General features: G+C 37.5%; 1 pseudogene; it reads left to right on the plus strand.

Annotated features, from left to right (window-relative positions):
- Window positions 1–15,410: 15,410 nt before the first annotated feature.
- On the plus strand, window positions 15,411–16,235 carry LOC113936496 (annotated as a pseudogene).
- Window positions 16,236–22,993: the final 6,758 nt, after the last annotated feature.

Below are 22,993 nucleotides of genomic sequence, written 5' to 3' on the forward strand. Positions count from 1 at the left end.
TTCTCCCTCTGCCCCTCCCCCTGCTCATGTTCTCTCTCTCTCTCATGCTTTCTCTCAAATAATTAATGAAATTTTTTTTAAAAAGCTGTTATTAAATTTTGGTAAAGATGACTGAACTCTTCCAAACTAGAAAAGATTCCCAGTTTTTCCTTTTCCTGCTCTCCATTATAACTCATCCTTCTGCAGCTCCCCTCTCCCAACAGGAGCCCCCAAGTCTGTTCTATAGTACTTGTTATGCAGAAGGCTGAATGATGAAAAGTTATTCAAACAGCACACTACAAGCTAAGTATTCCAAGCGTATCTATTGACTGAAGAGATTTGCATTATGAACTAAGTCAGTGCAAAAAGACAACGGTAAATAGCAGCAAAAACAAAGAAGTAGGTCATTTAAATAAAAGAAAGGCGCTACCACCACCATGTATCTGTTTCTCCTCCTCGGTTGAAATTTACCCTGGAGGAACCAATATAAACTAATATGAAAATATTGCTTTCGTTGTATAAAGGAAATCCAGTGGAATGGCATGCTAATTCTGTGTCTCTGATAGTCAAACAGGAAAATGAGAGATGCATTCAACTGCAGTACTTCCAATTTTTGCTGTACACACACTAAAATGCTGGAGACATGAAGATAAACAAGCCATAATCATTGCTCCCAAGGATGTAACAATTCTTTAAAGGACACAAATAGGTAAATGCAATGCAAATTGGTCAAGTGTACAAAGAATGACATACAAAATGTCACAGGAGGATAGAAGAGGAAGGAATTATCCTACTGTATTTGGTTGATACTATGTGGGGGAGGGAGGATCATTAACCATGAAAACTTAAGAGGTTACATTTAAGCCAGAACGTTAATAAGCAGAAATGTTGATAAGGGTTGCAGATGTTGTGGGAGATGGAGCGGCCTGTCAGGGCAAGGGAATAATGTACAAAAGCCTCAAGAACATGAAATAATCAGCCCATAGCAATTATTTCTACCACGAGAAGAAAAAGGGGTATCAGTGAGACCTAGGGACAGCATTAAGTTTGATGAGAGTTTAAGCTGAAAATATTGCATGGAGCCAGTCTGTAAGGCCTCCTTGCCATTTACCAAGAAAGTTGCATCATATCAGATGCTTGAAATGATAGGATTTTCAAGAAGAAAACAAAAGTAGGGACAAAGTGAAGCAAAGAGATTTTACTTAGGAAGACCTAGGAAGAAGTTTTTAATAATTTGGAGTAGCAGATGCTGTAACCCAAATCAGAGTTTGTATGGACTGGGGTAATTTTTGTAATTCAGTAGAAAAGCAATAACTAAAGAACATTTAATAATGATAAAGTGCTAAGCCTTTCTCCCAGCCTAAAGTGCCTTTTTTTAAATAAAAGCAGTAAGGAGCTCCACAGAGATCCTGCTTTCAGAAATCCCAAGAATCCCAATATATTCTCAAGACTTTGAATAGTGCCCAGCAAAGAGCAGGTGTTTGATACTACCTGGTGAATGAGCGAATGAATGAATGAATGAACGAACGAACGAACAAACGAACAGAATTTTATCTGGCATCTAACTTAGATCAGGTTCCCTAGGAACTAGACTTCGAGGCAGAGACAGGAACACAGGAGATGTTTTGGGAAGCACTCTCTGGAAAAACACTTGTAAGAGATAAAAGCAGCAAGACTGGGCAGAGAAAGAAGATAAACCACAAGGAAGCCTCAGTTAAAACTAGGGGGAGTTCTGCACAGCTCCTCAGTGTTATATCCTGTGCTTGTAATCTAAGTCCACTAGTCATTGGATGAGGACAACGCACCTGGCTAAAGGAAGTTCCCAGAGAGGGAGTCAGTTCTACACTGTTGTTAGAAGCCAACCAGCCCAGGCTCTGAGGAAAAGAATGCCTCATACTTAATGGGGAGGTGAGTCTGTGTTGGGCACTGCGGTTTTCCACCACATCCCAACTGATAAAGGAGGAAGCAAATGACTGGCTTAAACTGATGGCAGGCAGGGGGGCATCAGGAATCAAAATGGCAGTTCTTCCAGTGTAGGTCCCAGGGCAATACCAAGTGCTTGTAAGTTCAAAGTTCCCTGGTGTTAGAAGCCCAGAGTTTCTTCTACAAAGTCGAATGTCTTCTATAGAATGAACATGAAGTAAATATAAATTAATGGCTACAGAGAAAGGGTTCATTCCCCTAAGGAGCATGGCTCTCCTGTGCAAGCACGTCACAGGACTAGGAAGACCCAGGAGCACCTGCCAGACCTGTGAGTTTAAAGAAGTTGCTTAAACTCCCAGAATGTAAGTTTCTTCCGTGATAGTAGAACCTTCTTCAAAAGGTTGATTTGAAGAGTACATGAAAGAGTATCCACATGTAAAGGGCCAAGCAAACTGGCAGGGGGCACTGGCTCTTTAAGGGATTCAAGTTCCAAATAATAACTTCCTTTTTGTTCTTGAGACCCTGGTCCTAGCTCTAGTACTTAATTATTCTTCTCACAGACCTGTGTGGAATTATATCCCTAGGGATTAAAAATCAAACAAACAAGATATCATGAAACCTCTTTACCTTATTATAAAGAGGAAGTGGGGTTTTTTAATTCAACAAAAAAGGACATAAAAATTGTAAAAAAAAAAAGTATACATTATATGAAAATAGTCATAATGTGTTATATTACCTATAGTTGAAATAATGTGCCAAATCTTTGATTTTGCCATGTCAACGTCTTTGAATCCTAACCTTTCACCCTGCTATGCAGTTGTACTAATATTAGTACAGCACCTGAGGGCAGGGATTATAACATCAGACAACTTACATTCAAAACCTAGCTCTGTCACTCTACTAGCTATGTGATGAGTTAAGATCTCTAAGCTTCAGTTACCTTATTTGCAATGTGAGCATGAACAGTAGCATCTAATTCTTAAGATTTTGTGATAAATAAATAAGATAATGCATGTAAAGTTGCTTTATGCAGTAGCTGGGATTTGATAACTCTTATCAATATAAGCAGCCATCATTTTTTTTAAAACACCGTATTAGTTTGTCATGGCTGCTATAACAAAATACCACAGATTGGGTGGCTTAAACAACAAAAATGTATTTTCTCACAGTTCTGGAAGCTAGAAGTCCAAGATTAAGGTGTCAGCAGGTTTTTTTTTTTTTTTTTTTTTTTAAAGATTTTATTTATTTCTTTGAGAGAGAGAGAATGAGAGACAGCATGAGAGGGAGGAGAGCCAGAGGGAGAAGCAGACTCCCCGCTGAGCAGGGAGCCCGATGCGGGACTCGATCCCGGGACTCCAGGATCATGACCTGAGCCGAAGGCAGTCGCTTAACCAACTGAGCCACCCAGGCGCCCCAAGGTGTCAGCAGGTTTGATTTCTCCTGAAGATTCCCTCCTTGGTTTGTAGATAGCTGCCTTCTCCCTTTGTCTTCTGTATGTGTGCATCCCTGGTGTCTCTTCCTCTTAACAACACCAGTCATATCGAATTAGGGCCCCATCGTAATGGCCTCATTTTAACATAATCATACCTTTAAGGCCTTATCTTCAAATACAGGTATATTCTGAGGTACTAGAGGTTGGGACAACAATATATGAATTTTGGAGGGGACAAAATTCAGCCCTTGGCAACCACTTACTATTTGCTATCTACTACACGTCAGGACTGATGCCAGAAACCACTTTCTTCTGACTTCCCCCAAGTGTGTTCTTAGCTCTACTTCATAAATCCTTTTACTCTTTAAGTCAGTTCCTTTAGCAGCTTACTTACCCTTATGTTTTTTTATCAAAATAGAAAGAGTGTCTTCTTAATTATTTTAGATACATCATGTATGTTCATTATAAATACCCAGACATTATAAAAATGTATAAAGATAAAAGGAAACCTACCAATAACCCCACCATAAAGAAATAACCATTGTTTCCAATTTTGTATATGGCCAGAATTTTTTCTTTTTCTGTTCATACATACACAACTTTGCTATTTTCCTGCACTAGGATTATACTCTGCCTCTGTCCATATTTTTCAATTAAATTATTTTAGACAACGCTTTTCATATCAAGAAATAAAAATTTGTATCACAACTTTACCACCACATATCTCATGGTAACTCTGTTTTCCAACATTAACTTGTTTACAATCTCTTTGCTATTATAAAAAAAAGTTCAGTGAACATCCTAGTTAAAGTATCTTTGTCCTGATCACTTCTTCCATATACTTTCTTACATAAAAGCATAAAAAAATCCTTAGATTTGTTTATACATATTTCCAGATTGCACTCTAGAAAGATGTTCAAGTTATACTCCTAAATGCTAACAGAGTAATATAACTGCCAGGAAACGTGCTGATTTTGCATCAACCCTTTTCTACCCCCTGCTTCCCCCAGCTATAACCATCCTTTTGAGAAGCCATATAATATTAATCAAACCAATATAATATGGCCCTTTCCGCTCAGAGTGAAAGGGCTTAAACAGATGATACAATTTGCAAGTAACACATGGAAACATATATCCAAGTGCTAAATTGCATGTAGTACAGATGCTAAGCACCCTGGGAGGCTCAACTTATTTCTTTCTGCTTTTAGTCCCCAGTCAGGGTTGAAATGAAACAGATCCACGAGCTCCAATGTGTTTAATGCATTGTACTAAAGGAATACTTAAACTTCTGACTCAACTTTGGAGAGATGGAAGCAAAAATAGCCCTACCAACTACCTCTCTACTTTCACCTGGTTCCATGATTACCCTTACCCACTAAATGCCAGCTACATTGGTTTTCTTTATGTTTCTCTAGTATTAAGCTCCTTGCTAAGCAAAAGGCTTTTTGTTTGTTTTTGCTAAACTTGCTCTCTCTCACCCACATCTTCTTCTGCCAAGTCATCTCCCAATGGTTTCTTCTCACTATTCAGGTGTTGGTACCATTCATCTCACTCATGATATCCTCAGAAAAGCCCTCACTGATGACCCAATTAAAGGCACCTTCAATCGACTCCATTAACTGTCTTTATATTGCATACCATGGGTGAGAATTATCTAGCTTATTTTGTACTTGTTTCACTTTGGCCTCTACACGTTAAAATGTAAGCTCAATGAGGACAGTAATCTTGGCTACTTCAATGAATAGAATCCTATATTCCCATCTAACATTTACAGTATCTCTTAGACTTTAAGAAACATTTTTTTTTCCACATTTAAACATCAAGGTGTATGTTACACTTAATGTCATTCAGACAGCAATTGAGATATAATTGACATTGCTTACACATCGTAAAAGTTGGTCATAGCAGCTCATATTTTTATCTCTTCATTGGAGTTTGCATGCTGTCGAAACTACATGTGTAGAGTTTAACTGCCATGTAAAATATCTTTGAAAATATTATGTTACAATTCAGCATTGAACTGAAAGATGGAATACAAAGAAACTCATAGAAACAGAGTCCCAGTAACAGAATATACATTTGATATTAGTCAAACAAATAATTGTAGCAAGAGAAAGGATCACATCTTCATATTTTCCTTCAAAACAAAAAGATGGGGCTTATGAAATGGAAAGATACACAAGTAGATTAAGATGTGTTACATTTTATTACTAAGATACATGCAAAAGCTGTGTCTATTATCTGTCAAACAGAAGATCTACAAATCACAAACATTTATACATACAAAAATGGAGCAGAAAGAGAGAACTTCAAGTAAAAGTAGACAAATCCACAATTCATGAAATATTATTTATAGAAAAAGTAGAAAGTCTATCAGGAAAGACATGGAACACTTGAAAATCACAAACAAACTTGACTTAATTGGCATTTTAGAACATTCCCCCCAATAAAAGCAGAGTATATAGTCTTCTAAAGTGCATATGGAATATTTACAGACAGAGCATATTCTGAGCCATAAAAAATTCAGGTCATACACCACTGGCTTACACTACACACAAAGATAAATTCAAAATGGATTAAGGACCTAAATGTGAGACCTGGAACTATAAAAATCCTACAAGAGAGCAAAAGCAGTAATTTCTCCAACATTGGATATGGCAACTTTTTTCTAGATATGCCTCCTGAGGCGAGGGAAACAAAAGCAAAACTAAACAACTAAACTATTGGAACTACATCAGGGCACCTTGGTGGCTCAGTTAAGCATCAGCCTTCAGCTCAGATCATGATCCCAGGGTCCTGGGATTGAGCCCCCATCAGGCTCCTTGCTCAGCAGGAAGCTTGCTTCTCCTTCTCCCTCTGCCTGCCACTCCCTCTGCTTTCTCTGTCAAATAAATAAATAAAATCTTTAAAACATAAATAAAAAATAAACTATTGAGACTACATCAAAATAAAAAGCTTCTGCACAGCAAAGGAAACAATCAACAAAACTAAAAGACAACCTACTGAATGGGAGAAGATATTTGCAAATGACATCGCTGGTAAATGATTAGTATACAAAATATATAAAGAACCGATACAACTCAACACTGAAAAAACAAATAATCCAATTAAAAAATGGGCAGAAGATATAAACAGAAATTTCTCCAAAGAAGAAATACAGATGGTCAACAGACACATGAAAAGATGATCAACTTCCCTTATCATCAAGGAAATGCAAATCAAAACCACAATGAGATATTACTTCACAGCTGTCAGAATGGTTAAAATCAAAAACACAAGAAACAACTAATGTTGGAGAGGATGTGCATAAAGGGGAACCCTTGTGCACTGTTGGTAGGAATGAAAGAAAACGGGTGCAGCTGCTGTGAAAACCGGTATGGAGTTTCCTCAAAAAGTTAAAAATGGAACTACCCTACAATCTAGTAATTGCACTACTGGATACTTATCCAAAAAAAAACAAAACACTAATTCAAAGGGATACATGCACCCCTATGTTTATTGCAGCATTTTTTTCACAAAAACCAATTATGGAAGCAGCCCAAGTGTCCACCAATTGGTGAATGGATAAAGAAAATATATATAACAGAATATTATTCAGCCATAAAAAAGAATGAAATCTTGCTATTTGCAACAACATGGATGGAGTTAGAGGGTATAATGCTAAGTAAAATAAGCCAGTCAGAGAAAGGCAAATACCATACAATTTCATTTACATGTGGAATTTAAGAAACAAAACAAATGAGCAAGGGGAGAAAAAAGGAGAGAGAGACAAACCAAGACTTAGACCCTTAATTATAGAGAACATACTGATGGTTACCAGAGGGAAGATGGGTGGAAGGATGGGTGAAATATTAAAAGTAAATTAAAGATAAAAATTAAAAACTGAAGAAGATAGTGGATATGAAAAAATTCAGGTCAAACAAAGTATATTCTCTGAATATAATGAAATTAAGATAAAAATCATTAACAGAAATATCTCCAGAAATCCCAAAATATTTGGAAATGAAATAAGATTCTTATAAATAACCCATAAGTCAAAGAAGAAATCAACAGAAAAATTAGAAAGCTTTTCAAATGAATGAAAATGAAAACACAACATATTAAATTTTGAAGAATACTTCTAAAGTAGTAGTTGGGACAAAATATGTACTGAATACCTATATTTAAGATGAAGGAGGATGAGGAGAAAGACAAGGAAGAGGAAGAGGAGAAAGGTCTCTAATCAACAACCTCAGCATTCATCTTGAAAATGAAAAGAAGAACAAACTAAACCCAAAGTTAACAAAGAATAAGAAATTAAAAAAATGAAAGTCAATAAAATAAAAAACAGAAAAATGAGAGAAAAATCAACAAAACCAAAATCTGGTTGTTTTGGGAAACCAGAAATATTGATAACCTCTCCCACGATTTTTCAGAGAGAGGGACACAGAGAAAACAAATTACCAGTATCAGGAATAAAAGAAGTGAAATCATTATAGATTCTAAAGATAAGCAAATATTATGAATAATTTTATGTCAATAAACAATTTAGATGAAATGGACATGTTCTTTGAAAGGCACAAAGGACCAAGCCTCACTCAAGAAGAAGTAACCTAAATAACACATATCTATTACATTAATTGTAATTGGAGTTAAAAGCTCTCCCACAAACAAAAGTCCAGGCCCAAATAGCTTCACTGGTAAAATCTACCAAATATTTAACAAAGAAATAATACCAATTCTATGTAAACTGTTGTAGAAATTTAAAAATTAAAGAGTACTTTCATTAGTAGGCAAGATGGCGGAGGAGTAGGAGACCTAGATTTCGTCTGGTCTCAGGAATTCAGCTGAATAGGGATCAAACCATTCTGAACACCTACGAACTCAACAGGAGATCAAAGAGGAGAGTAGCAACAACTCTCTGAACAGAGAAGCGACCACTTACTGGAAGGTAGGGCGTGCGGAGAAGTGAATCCGAGGCGATATTCGGGAGGATAGACGGCGGGGGAGGGGCCTCCGCCGGCCACTTCTGGCAAGTGCTAGAGCCGCGGAGCACAAAATCGGACCTTTTAGAAGTCGGCTCCGCTGAGGGATGTCGCTCCAGTGGCTAAGCGGGGGTGGAACCCTCGTGGGACAGTGGGGTCTCAGGACCCTTGGGGTCACATAAAGACCGCAGGAGCCTGAGTGCGCCAGAGCTCCCAGGTATCGGAGCGGGGAAGCCGGCTGCAGAGACGGAGCTGAGGCGCGGGCTCTCAGCTTGGGGTTGCCATAAACTGTGATCCGCGGCCCAGTCGGGCCACTGTTCCTGCAGCAGGGACCCAACAGGCGGCAGATCCGGGGAGACTCCCCTTCCTTCCCGGGGAGGAGCGGCGCGGGAACGCACGGCAGGGATCTGCTGGGTTTGGAGACTCCACACGGGGTCGGGTGCCCGAGATACAAACGCTCGGTCACAGGCCAGGTGAGCACGGAGTGCGGCCGGAGACCAGGGACAAGGGAGTGACTGCTTTTCTCTGGGGGCGCACTGAGGAGCGGGGCCCCGAGTTCTCAGCTCCTCCGGGTGGAGATTGGGAGGCCACCATTTTTGCCCTGGTCCTCCAAGGCTGTACGGAGAGCTTGCAGGGAACAAAAGCTCCTGAGATCAAACCCGAGCAGCTTGCTTAGCCGCGACCGACAAGGGCGGGGCAATTCAGCCTCTGGCAAAGACATTTGGAAACCACAGCAACAGGCCCCTCCCCCAGAAGATCAGCACTAGCAGCCAGCAAGCCAAGACCAAGTTTACCAATCAAGGAGAACGGGAGAACTCCAGCACTACGGGAATACTGCACATAGAATTCATGGCTTTTTTTTACCATGATTCATTAGTTCATCAAAGTTAATTTTTGTTAACTGTTTTTTTTTCTTTTTCTTTTTCCCTTTTTCAACCAACATCTTATCAATCTCTTTTAAAAAAAAAAAAACATTTTTTATTTTTCATTTTTAGAGTCATATTTTATCCCTTCATAGTAGTTACCCTTATTTTTGGCATATATATATAAGTTGTTCTCTCTTTAAAATTTTGAGATACAGTTTCTTCTAACAGATAAAAATATACCCTAAATCACTAGTGTATGGTTCTGTTCTAGTCTCCTGCCTGATCACATTCTCTCCCTTTTTTCTTTTTTTTTTTAAATCTTCTTTCTTTTTTCAAACAACTTCTTACCAAGTCCTTTTATAAAATCTTTTATAATTTTCATCTTTACAGTCATCTTCTATCCCTTCATTGTATCAACCCTTATTTTGTACATATATGTCTTTCTTTCTTTAAAATTTTAGGAGGCACTTTTTTCTAACAGACCAAAATACGCCCAAAATCTAGTGTGTGGCATTGATCTATGCACTAGCCTGATCATATTTGATCACATTCTCCTTTTTTTGTATTGTTCTGTTTTTGTTTTTATCTTTTTTTCTTTTTTCTTTTTTTTTCTTTCTCTTTCTTTTTTCTTTCTTTCCCTTTCTTTTCCCCTGGTTTCAGGTCTTTTCTGATTTGTATACAGTATATTTGCTGGGGACGTTGTAAACCTGTTAGCATTTTGTTCTCTCATTCATCTATTCTCCTCTGGACAAAATGACAAGACGAAAAAAATCACCTCAGCAAAAAGAACAAGAGGTAGTACCGTCAGCCAGGGACCTACTCAATACGGACATTAGTACGATGTCGGACCTAGAGTTCAGAATCATGACTTTAAAGATACTAGCTGGGCTTGAAAAAAGCGTGGAACTTATTAGAGAAACCCTTTCTGGAGAAATAAAAGAACTAAAATCTAACCAAGTCGAAATCAAAAAGGCTATTGATGAGGTGCAATAAAAAATGGGGGCACTAACTGCTAGGATAAATGAGGCAGAAGAGAGAATCAGTGATATAGAAGACCAAATGATGGAAAGTAAAGAGGCTGAGAAAAAGAGGGAGAAACAACTACAGGATCACGAGGGCAGAATTCGAGAGATAAGTGATTCGATAAGACGAAACAACATTAGAATAATTGGGATCCCAGAAGAAGAAGAAAGAGAGAGAGGGGCAGAAGGTATATTGGAGCAAATAATAGCAGAGAACTTCCCTAATGTGAGGAAGGAAACAGGCATCAAAATCCAGGAGGCACAGAGAAACCCTCTCAAAATCAATAAAAATAGGTCAACACCCCGACATCTAATAGTAAAACTTAACGAGTCTCAGAGACAAAGAGAAAATCCTGAAAGCAGCTCGGGAGAAGAGATATGTAACCTACAATGGTAAAAATATTAGATTGGCAACAGACCTATCCACAGACACCTGGCAGGCCAGAAAGGACTGGCAAGATACCTTCAGAGCACTAAACGAGAAAAATATGCAGCCAAGAATACTATATCCAGCTAGGCTGTCATTGAAAATAGAAGGAGAGATAAAAAGCTTCCAGAACAAACAAAAACTAAAGGAATTTGCAAACACGAAACCAGCCCTCCAAGAAATATTGAAAGGGGTCCTCTAAGCAAAGAGAGAGCCTAAAAGCAGCAAAGATCAGGAACACAGACAACATACAGTAACAGTCACCTTACAGGCAATACAATGGCACTAAATTCATACCTTTCAATAGTTACCCTGAATGTAAATGGGCTCAATGCCCCAATCAAAAGACACAGACTATCAGATTGGATTAAAAAACAAGACCCATCCATATGCTGTCTGCAAGAGACTCATTTTAGACCCAAAGACACCCCCAGATTGAAAGTGAGGGGGTGGAAAACCATTTACCATGCTAATGGACACCAAAAGAAAGCTGGGGTGGCAATCCTTATATCAGACAAACTAGATTTTAAAACAAAGACTGTAATAAGAGATGAGGAAGGACACTATATCCTACTTAAAGGGTCTATCCAACAAGAAGATCTAACAATTGTAAATATCTATGCCCCGAACATGGGAGCAGCCAATTATATAAGGCAATTAATAACAAAAGCAAAGAAACACATTGACAACAATACAATAATAGTGGGGGACTTTAACACCCCCCTGACTGAAATGGACAGATCCTCTAAGCAAAAGATCAACAGGGAAATAAAGACTTTAAATGACACACTGGACCAAATGGACTTCACAGACATATTCAGAACATTCCATCCCAAAGCAAAGGAATACACATTCTTCTCTAGTGCCCATGGAACATTCTCCAGAATTGATCACATCCTAGGTCACAAATCTGGTCTCAACCGGAACCAAAAGATTGGGATCATTCCCTGCATATTTTCAGACCACAATGCTTTGAAACTAGAACTCAATCACAAGAGGAAAGTCGGAAAGAACTCAAATACATGGAGGCTAAAGAGCATCCTACTAAAGAATGAATGGGTCAACCAGGAAATTAAAGAAGAATTAAAAAAAGTCATGGAAACCAATGAAAATGAAAACACAACTGTCCAAAATCTTTGGGATACAGCAAAGGCAGTCCTGAGAGGAAAGTATATAGCAATACAAGCCTTTCTCAAGAAACAAGAAAGGTCTCAAATACACAATCTAACCCTACACCTAAAGGAGCTGGAGAAAGAACAGCAAATAAAGCCTAAACCCGGCAGGAGAAGAGAAATAATAAAGATCAGAGCAGAAATCAATGAAATAGAAACCAAAAGAACAGTAGAACAGATCAACGAAACTAGGAGCTGGTTCTTTGAAAGAATTAACAAGATTGATAAACCCCTGGCCAGACTGATCAAAAAGAAAAGAGAAGTGACCCAAATCAACAAAATCATGAATGAAAGAGGAGAGATCACAACCAACACCAAAGAAATACAAACAATTATAAGAACATATTATGAGCAACTCTATGCCAGCAAATTAGATAACCTGGAAGAAATGGGTGCATTCCTAGAGATGTATCAACTACCAAAACTGAACCAGGAAGAAATAGAAAACCTGAACAGACCTATAACCACTAAGGAAATTGAAGCAGTCATCAAAAATCTCCCAAGAAACAAAAGCCCAGGGCCAGATGGCTTCCCAGGGGAATTCTATCAGACATTTAAAGAAGAATTAATACCTATTCTCCTGAAACTGTTCCAAAAAATAGAAATGGAAGGAAAACTTCCAAATTCATTTTATGAGGCCACCATTACCTTGATCCCAAAACCAGACAAAGATCCCATCAAAAAGGAGAATAGCAGACCAATATCCTTGATGAACATGGATGCAAAAATTCTCACCAAAATACTAGCCAATAGGATCCAACAGTACATTAAAAGGATTATTCACCACGACCAAGTGGGATTTATCCCTGGGCTGCAAGGCTGGTTCAACATCCGCAAATCAATCAACGTGATACAATACATTAACAAAAGAAAGAACAAGAATCATATGATCCTCTCAATAGATGCAGAAAAAGCATTTGACAAAGTACAGCATCCTTTCTTGATCAAAACTCTTCAGAGTATAGGGATAGAGGGTACATACCTCAATATCATAAGAGCCATCTACGAAAAACCTACAGCGAATATCATTCTCAATGGGGAAAAGCTGAGAGCTTTTCCCCTAAGGTCAGGAACGCGGCAGGGATGTCCACTCTCACCACTGCTATTCAACATAGTATTAGAAGTCCTAGCCACAGCAATCAGACAACAAAAAGAAATCAAAGGCATCCAAATCGGCAAAGAGGAAGTCAAACTCTCACTCTTTGCAGATGATATGATACTTTATGTGGAAAACCCAAAAGACTCCACCCCAAAACTGCTAGAACTCATACAGGAATTCAGTCAAGTAGCAGGCTATAAAATCAACGCACAGAAATCAGTGGCATTCCTATACACCAACAACAAGACAGAAGAGAGACAAGTCAAGGAGTCGATCCCATTCACAATTGCACCCAAAACCATAAGATACCTAGGAATAAATTTAACCAAAGAGGCAAAGGATCTGTACTCAGAAAACTATAAAATACTCAGGAAAGAAATTGAAGAAGACACAAAGAAATGGAAAAACGTTCCATGCTCATGGACTGGAAGAACCAACATTGTGAAGATGTCAATGCTACCTAGAGCAATCTACACATTCAAAGCAATCCCCATCAAAATACCATCCACTTTTTTCAAAGGAATGGAACAAATAATCCTAAAATTTGTATGGAACCAGAAGAGACCCCGAATAGCCAGAGGAATGTTGAAAAGAAAAGCAAAGCTGGCGGCATCACAATTCTGGACTTCCAGCTCTATTACAAAGCTGTCATCATCAAGACAGTATGGTACTGGCACAAAAACAGACCCATAGATCAATGGAACAGAATCGAGAGCCCAGAAATGGACCCTCAACTCTATGGTCAACTTATCTTTGACAAAGCAGGAAAGAATGTCCAGTGGAAAAAAGACAGTCTCTTCAACAAATGGTGTTGGGAAAATGGGACAGCCACATGCAGAAGAATGAAACTGGACCATTTCCTTACACCACACACAAAAATAGACTCCAAATGGTTGAAAGACCTAAACGTGAGACAGAAGTCCATCCAAATCCTAAAGGAGAACACAGGCAGCAACCTCTTTGACCTCAGCCGCAGCAACTTCTTCCTAGAAACATCACCAAAGGCACAGGAAGCCAGGGTAAAAATGAACTATTGGGATTTCATCAAGATAAAAAGCTTTTGCACAGCAAAAGAAACAGTCCACAAAACCAAAAGACAACCGACAGAATGGGAGAAAATATTTGCAAATGACATATCAGATAAAGGGCTAGTATCCAAAATCTATGAAGAACTTATCAAACTCAACACCCAAAGAACAAATAATCCAATCAAGAAATGGGCAGAAGACATGAACAGACATTTTTCCAAAGAAGACATCCAAATGGCCAACAGGCACATGAAAAAGTGCTCAACATCGCTCGGCATCAGGGAAATCCAAATCAAAACCTCAATGAGATACCACCTCACACCCGTCAGAATGGCTAAAATTAACAAGTCAGGGAACGACAGATGTTGGCGGGGATGTGGAGAAAGGGGAACCCTTCTACACTGTTGGTGGGAATGCAAGCTGGTGCAACCCCTCTGGAAAACAGTATGGAGGTTCCTCAAACAGTTGAAATTAGAGCTACCATTTGATCGAGCAATTGCACTACTGGGTATTTACCCCAAAGATACAAATGTAGGGACCCGAAGGGGTACGTGCACCCCAATGTTTATAGCAGCAATGTCCACAATAGCCAAACTACAGAAAGAGCCAAGATGTCCATCGACAGATGAATGGATAAAGAAGAAGTGGTATATATACACAATGGAATATTATGCAGCCATCAAAAGGAATGAGATCTTGCCATTTGCAACGACGTGGATGGAACTGGAGGGTGTTATGCTGAGTGAAATAAGTCAATCAGAGAAAGACATGTATCATATGACCTCACTGATGTGAGGAATTCTTAATCTCAGGAACAAACTGAGGGTTGCTGGAGTGGTCGGGGGTGGGAGGGATGGGGTGGCTGGGTGATGGACATTGGGGAAGATATGTGCTACGGTGAGCGCTGTGAATTGTGTAAGACTGTTGAATCACAGATCTGTACTTCTGAAACAAATAACGCAACATATTTTAAGAAAAAAGAAAAAGAAGAAGATAGCAGGAAAGTAAGAATGAAGGGGAGTAAGTCAGAGGGGGAGACGAACCAGGAGAGATGATGGACTCTGAAAAACAAACTGAGGTTTCTGGAGGGGAGGAGGGTGGGGGGATGGGTTAGCCTGGTGATGCGTATTAAAGAGGGCACATTCTGCATGGAGCACTGGGTGTTATGAACAAACAATGAATCATGGAACACTACACCAAAACAAATTATGTAATATATGGTGATTAATATAACAATAAAAAAATTTAAAAAAAAAAAATTAAAGAGTACTTTCCAATCTATTTGTGTAAGACCAGCATTATGCTAATACAAAAATCAGGCGAAGATATGACAAAAGAAAATTACAGACCAATAACTCTCATGATCATGAATACAAAAATTCTAAGCAAAATTTTAGCAAAACAATTCTAACAGTGTACAAAAAGTATAATACATCATGACCAAGTTGAGTTTAATTTTAAAATGCACTATTGGCCTTTTCGCTCCCTGAGCAGCACCATGGCGGTCAGCAAGAACAAGCACCTTATGAAAGGCAGCAAAAAGGGAGCCAAGAAGAAAGTGGTTGATCCATTTTCTAAGAAAGATTGGTATGATGTGAAAGCACCAGCTATGTTCAATATAAGAAATATTGGAAAAACATTAGTCACAAGAACTCAAGGAACCAAAATCACATCTGATGGCCTCAAGGGTCATGTTTTTGAAATGAGCCTTGCTGATCTGCAGAATGATGTAGTTTGCATTTAGAAAATTCAAGCTAATTCCTGAGGATGTGCAGGGCAAAAACTGCCTGACTAATTTCCATGGCATGGATCTTACCCATGACAAAATGTGCTCCCTGGTCAAAAAAATGGCAGACCATGATTGAAGCTCATGTTGATGTCAAGACTACCAATGGTTATTTGCTTCATCAGTTTTGTGATGGTTATTTGCTTCATCAGTTTTTTGTTGGTTTTACTAAAAAAAGCAATAATCAGATTTGGAAGACCTCTTATGCTCAGCACCAACAGGGTCCGTCAAATTCAGAAAAAGATGATGGAAATCATGACCCGAGAGGTGCAGACAAATGACTTGAAAGAAGTGGCCAGTAAATTCATTCCAGACAGCATTGGAAAAGATACAGAAAAAGTCTGTCAGTCTATTTATCCATTCCATGATATCTTCGTTAGAAAAGTAAAAATGCTGAAGAAGCCCAAGTTTGAATTGGGAAAGCTCATGGAGCTTCATGGTGAAGGTAGTAGTTCTGGAAAAGCTACTGGGGATGAGACCCGTGCTACAGTTGAACGAGCTGATTGATATGAGCCACCAGTCCAAGAATCTGTTTAAAATTCAAACGTTTAATGGTGACAAATAAAAAACCTTATTTGTGATGTTTTTAAAAAATGCACTATCGGTTCAACATTCAAAAATCAATGTAAAATATATTAATTTTTTAAAACTATATGATAATATCAGTAGATACAGAAAATACATTTGACAAAATCCAATGTTAATTCCTTATTTTTAAAAAAATTCTCAACAAACTACAAATAGAAGGGAACGTTCTCAACCCAATAAAGGCATCTACATAAAGCTTATAGCTACCATCAAACATAATGGTAAAAGACTAAATATTTTCCTCCTAAGAACAAGAACAAAACAAAGATGCCCATTCTCACCAGTTCTGTTCAATGCTGTACTGGAGACTCTGGCCAGGGCAGTAAGGCAAGGAAAAGAAATAAAGGGCATCCAGTTTGGAAAGGAAGAAGAAAAGTTGTCTTTTTTCACAGATGACATGATTATCTATGTAAAAAAAATATGATAGAATGTGCAATAAAGCAACTAGAACCAGTAAGTGAATTTAAAAGGTTGCAGGATATAAGATCGACATATAAAATCAATTATATTTCCATTTACCAACAACAAACAGCTGGAAGTTGAAATTTTTCAATACATTATTTACAATAGCAACAAAAATATGAAATTATTAGGAAGAAATCTGAACACAGAAAATTACAAAACATTGTTGAGAGAAACTGAAGACCTAAGTAAATGAAGAGATAAACCATGTTTATGAATCAGAAGACAGAAGTTCTCCCCAAAGTGATCTATAAATTCAATACAACACAATCAAAATTCAAGTCGAATTTTTTTATAGAAGTGGACAAACTGATCCTAACACTCATAGGTAAACACAAAGGATCTAGAATCTCCAAAGCAACTTTTAAATTTGAGGACTAACATTATAATTATAAAGCTACAATAATCAAAAGAGTGAGTTATTGCCATAAAAATAAATAGATCCATATAACAGAATAAAGAATTCAGAAATTAGACCCAGACATACATGAACAATTGATTTTCAACAAAGGTATAAAAACAGTTCAGTGGAGAAAGAAAAATCTTTTAAACATGTGGTGATGGAAGGGAGCCTGGGTGACTCAGTCAGCTGGGCGTCCAACTCTTGATTTTGGCTCAGGTCATGATCTCAGGGTCATGAGATAGAGCCCCATGTGGGGCTCCACTGTAAGTGTGGAACCCACTTGAGATTCTCTCTCCCTCTCCCTCTGCTTCTCACCCCCCTGCCCCCATTTGCACGCTTGTGCTCTCTCTCTCTCTCTAGAAAAAAAATAAACACATGGTGATGGAATAATTGCCTATCCATAAGCAAAAATGAGAATAATAATAATAATTTTGATACATACCACATACAAAATTAATCCAAAATCAATCACAGATTTAATATAAACTGAAAATTATAAATTTCCAGAGAAAACATAGCAGAAAACCTTTGTGACTTCGATTAGGGAAAATTTTCTTAGATATGAATCTAAAACAATGATCAATTAAAAAACAAATTTTTGGGTGCCTGGGTGGCTCAGTCGTTAAGCGTCTGCCTTCGGCTTAGGTCATGGTCCCAGGGTCCTGGGATCAAGCCCCGCATCGGGCTCCCTGCTCCGCGGGAAGCCTGCTTTCTCCCTCTCCCGCTCCCCCTGCTTGTGTTCCTTCTCTCACTGTCTCTCTCTCTCTCTCTCTCTGTCAAATAAATAAATAAAATCTTTAAAAAAAATAATGATAAACAGATAAATAAAAAACAAATTGTTAAATTGAACTTGGTATTAGTATTCTCCAGAGAAACAGAACCAATAGGATATATACATAGAAAGAAGTTTATTGTAAGGAATTGGCTTATGCAATTATGGAAGCTAAGAAGTGTCAAGATCTGTAGTCAGCAAAGCTGGAGACCCAGTCAATATGTGATTCTAGTCTGAGTTCAAAGGCCTAAGAACCAGGAGAGATGATGGTATAATTCCATCTGAAAGTCAACAAGCTTGAGACTAAAGAAGAGCCAATGTTTCCATTTGAGTCCCAAGCCAGGAAAGACCAATGTCTCAGGCTCAAAGCAGTCAGTTAGGGGTTCCCTCTTCCTCACAGGAGGTCAAAGGGCTCCCAAATCAGGGATAACAGCACTACCTGCTTTCCTCAGTACTACCTGCTTCTCCCTCTCCCGCTCCCCCTGCTTGTGTTCCCTCTCTGTCTCTCTCTCTGTCAAATAAATAAAATCTTAAAAAAAAAAGCTTACTTATAGAGATGCAAAGAGTATCTTATACAAAATCTTCTCACTATGTCACTGCCTTATGATATAAATTTCTCTTTGAAATTAAAGATATGGTTCATAGGTTAAAAAGGAGAGTTCCCATTTTCTGAATTTTTTTTTAAAGATTTTATTTATTTATTTGACAGAGAGAGAGAGACAGCGAGAGAGAGGGAAGACAAGCAGGGGGAGTGGGAAAGGGAGAAGCAGGCTTCCCGCTGAGCAGAGAGCCCGATGCGGGCCTCGATCCCAGCACTCTGGGATCACGACCTGAGCCGAAGGCAGACGCTTAACAACTGAGCCACCCAGGTGCCCCATTTTCTGAATTTTTAAATGATTATTTTTTAAAGTTGTAAGATTAAAATCACATTGATTATAAATATATTTCATTGATTTTTTAAAAAGTAAAAAATGTGAAATGATATGTAAAGCTACCCAAAATTGTTAGAGAATTTTTTCAGATAATTAAGAAACATATAATCATATAAAATTTAAAAAGCAGAAATAAAATAACAAATCCATATCCCAAGGCAATTACTCTTTGTTTAAAAACAAAACTAAAAAGACAGATATCAAAATGTATTTAAGCAGATAATTAAAATCATAATCTATAGTTTTGTATTATGATTTTCTCTTACTATTGAATCAAAATATTTCCTCAATCACAACAGAAACTCTGCAATAAATTTGCTACTTGACTGTTTGATTTGAGATGGTTTTAGTAAATCCTAGGTGTGTGACTACTGTTCTTTGACTTTTTTAAAGCTTTGACTGCTCTTAATAAATAACATGAATTGGAAAGAGAGAGGCATGATCTTAATTCCACATTTTGTATGCCCCATACCATTCAATAGGACTAGAGAAAGTTTCCAGTATTTTCTCTGCAATTTGAAATCTTTTTTGGGCTTAGTATAAATAGTTGTAGGTCAACATTTCAACAACTTTCTATAAAACACAAAATAGAATATGTCCAAAATGCTATATTTTTCAGGACTATTAAGTTCCAATGTTATTAAGTTCAAACTTGAACTAGCCCTGTAGGAGTGAACTGCAAGAAACACACTCATAAATTCTCTCTGAATTCAATAGCATTCACTTAGACAGTCTGCATACTTCTTGAATACTCCCAAGAGGCTTGTTTCTTCTTTGGATTTTTCCCCTAATATACGTACACTTATTTATAAATTTTATATATATACAAGTCTACCCATACATTTTAAGTACAGGATAAAAGACTTTTTTAAAATATGAAATAAAAATGAAATGCCCCATATTTTAAAAATAATTATTTAATGTATTATTGGAATAAGCACCCTTGTTACTGTCATTAAAAGTATTATCACTACGATTCAAAGGTCTGGCTCTTAGTTCAATTCTTTCAAAACCATGTTTTAGCAAAGCTAAACTAGCTATCTCCCACAATGCAGAAATCTTTAAAAAGGAAAAGAAAGAACATCATCAGCTTCCTAAAATAAATCATAATACTTATTTACCAATCACATAGGATTTGCTTCAAGTTTTGGATGTACCGTTTTTAAATATCTTGCTAAGGGTGATGATTTCATACAAGCTTTAGTCAATATCTCAAGGCAAAATAAACAGAATGTGGTATATTAATAATCATGTCTGTAATGTATATATCAAGTTGTTTCCTAGAAAATTTTTTTTTCAGTCTACTTGTTTGACTTGATTAGCTTGTTGTTTTTAGCCTCCCTGTGCATGCCAACAGGCTTGTAGAGGAATAAAAAAATGTGACTCTATCATTTTCCAGTATTTGCTTTTTTGCTTGCATTATTGACATAATTTAAAATTCATGATTCTTTGCAGTAATCATTTTTAGCAGTTTTATTGAGGTATAATTGACATACAACAAATTGCACATATTTAAACTGTACAAATGTGATTTGTTTTGACATATGTATACACTCAGGAAACCATCACCACATTGTCTTGATTATGCAGCTCTGTATTAAGTCTTGAAATCGGGTTGGATATTCTTTTTTCTTCTTTTTCAAAGAAGTTGTGGCTATTCTAAGTCCTTTGTGTTTTTTATATGAATTTTAGAATCAGTTTGTCTATTTCCATACACAAAGACTGTTGGGGATTTTGACTGGGATTGCACTGGATCCATAGATCAATTAAGGGATAATATACATCTTAACAATTTTGAGTCTTCTTGACCAAATATCTATTTTTCCTACCAAGTATTGAGAGAGATGTATTAAAATTTATGACAAAAAACTGTGGAGTTGTCTATTCTATTAGTTGCAGCTCTGTCAGTTTTACTGTCATGTATTTGAAGATCTGTTATTAGGTGCACACACATTTAGAATCATTATGTCCTCTTGATAAATTGATTCATCATTATGAATCACCTTTTTCCCTGGTAAGAGTCCTTTCTCTGAAATCTACTTTGCCTGATTTTAAAATAGTCACTCCAGGTTTCTTTTGATCAGTGTTAGCATGGTAGCTGTTTCCATTGTTTCACTTTTACATTTAAGTACATTTCTTGGAGGCAGCATACACAATGTCCTGCTTTTTAACCAACCTAAAAATCTTCAATTTTTCCTTGAGGTATTTAGAGTATTTATATCTAAAGCAATTATTCATATAATTAGGTTTGTCTTATTGTTTTCTGTTAGTCCTTTCATGTTCCTTTTTCCTTTTTTTGTGCCTTCTATTATATAAATTAAATATTTTTATGAATTCAATTTATTTCCTTTGTGGATTTATGAGCCATAATTCTTTGTCTTGTTATTTTAGTGGGGGTTTTTTGGGGTTTTTTTACTGCTCTAAAGTTTACAGTATTCACCTTTAATTTATCACAGTCTACTTTTGAGTGATATTATACCACTTCCCATATAGTATAATATCCTTATAACAGTATGCTTTCTATTCTCCACTTCTCCCTCTATGCTACTGTTGTCATATTTTTTGTTTTTATATATATTATAAAGCCACCCTATGTTGTTATTTTTGTTTGAACAGTCAAAGATCTTTCAAAGATATTTAAAAACAAGAAATAAAATTTAAAATTAAAATTAAATTCTGTATTTGCCCATAGAGTTACATTTCCAGTGCTCTTCAAAGTCTTCCTACAGCTCACTGATGCTCTATGCATTTTTTTATTCTCTTTTATCTCTTCCCTTTGTTCAGTTTCTACTGTTATGTCTTTTCATGTTTACTAACCTTTTCTTCTACAATATCTAATCTGCTGTTAATCCCAACCAGTGTATTCTTCATCTCATGCATTGTGGTTTTCATACTCAGAATTTCAATTTAGATCTATTTTATATCTTCTATGTGTCTAACTAACTTTTAGGATATATAGAATACAATTACAATAAATGTGTTAGTGTCCTTGCTGTAATTCTAATACATGTCAGTTCTGAGTTGGTTTTGATTATTTTTTTCCTCATTATGAACTGTATTTCCCTGCTTGTGTGCTTCATAAGTTTTCACTGAATGCCAGACATTTAGAATTTACCTTGTTGGGTACAGGATTTTTTGTAATCCCATATTCTTGAGCTTGGTTCTGAAATGCATTTAAGTTACTCCAAATGATTTGATCTTTTTTAATCTTTCTATTGATACTCATTAGGTAGCACTGAGGCATGCTCAGTCCAGGCATAATTATTCCTCACGACTGAAGTAAGAGCCTTCTCTGTACTCTACCAAATGTAGAGTATGGTAGGTCCCATCAGTGCTCCAAGACAGGCAAGACAGCTCTAGTCCCTTGGACAGCCTGTGGAAATTTTGGAAAATTTAAATATATAGTCCAATTTATTCCCTACCCAGGCAGAAGCTGGGATCTGGGCTTTTTCACCTGCTGGCTGGGTGTGGAGCCTGAAGGAGGGGCTATGGTGACTGTTTGCATGCTAATTCAAACCACCATCTTTGTTCTCACTGATCCTGAGGTGCCTAGAACATGCCAGGTCCCATCAGTGTGCCAAGACAGGTAAGACAGAAGTCAGTACCTTGAGCAGCACCCAGAAAAGCTGGAACACTGGACTCACAGCCCAGCTCTTTTCCTTCCCCCAGGGAGACGCTAGGAGCTGGGGGTTTCTCCTGGTTGTATGGTGCTGTGTCAGAAGTAGGGTTATGGTCAGAGAGTGTGTCGATTTTTCCCACCCACTTCAGTGTGGCTAGTTTTGTACTCTCCCCTGGTGCAGGAATCTCACAACTAATTTCTGGATTTCTCACTAAGGGAATTTGTCCAAATACTCTTGTTGAATCAATGTGTTCAAGAGGGGAAGGAGGGTCCAAGGCTTCCAATTCCACTATCTTGCTGAAGGCACCCTCTAGTCCTCTCTTAAATAATAAGGCGGATCTTTTGTGTGATGGTCAACAAATGCACAGAAAACACTATGAACTGAGCTAAACGCTATAAAGCAATATAATGCTTTTCACTTAGAGCATTTAACCAAGGAAATTGACTGACTATATGAAAAGGAAACATTTTCTTGAGAAAGTTAATAGATGATGAGTAGAGAAAAATGTCTCCAAGAAA

The sequence above is a fragment of the Zalophus californianus genome, chromosome 17, assembly GCF_009762305.2.
Source record: "Zalophus californianus isolate mZalCal1 chromosome 17, mZalCal1.pri.v2, whole genome shotgun sequence".
Classification (NCBI taxonomy): Eukaryota; Metazoa; Chordata; class Mammalia; order Carnivora; family Otariidae; genus Zalophus; species Zalophus californianus.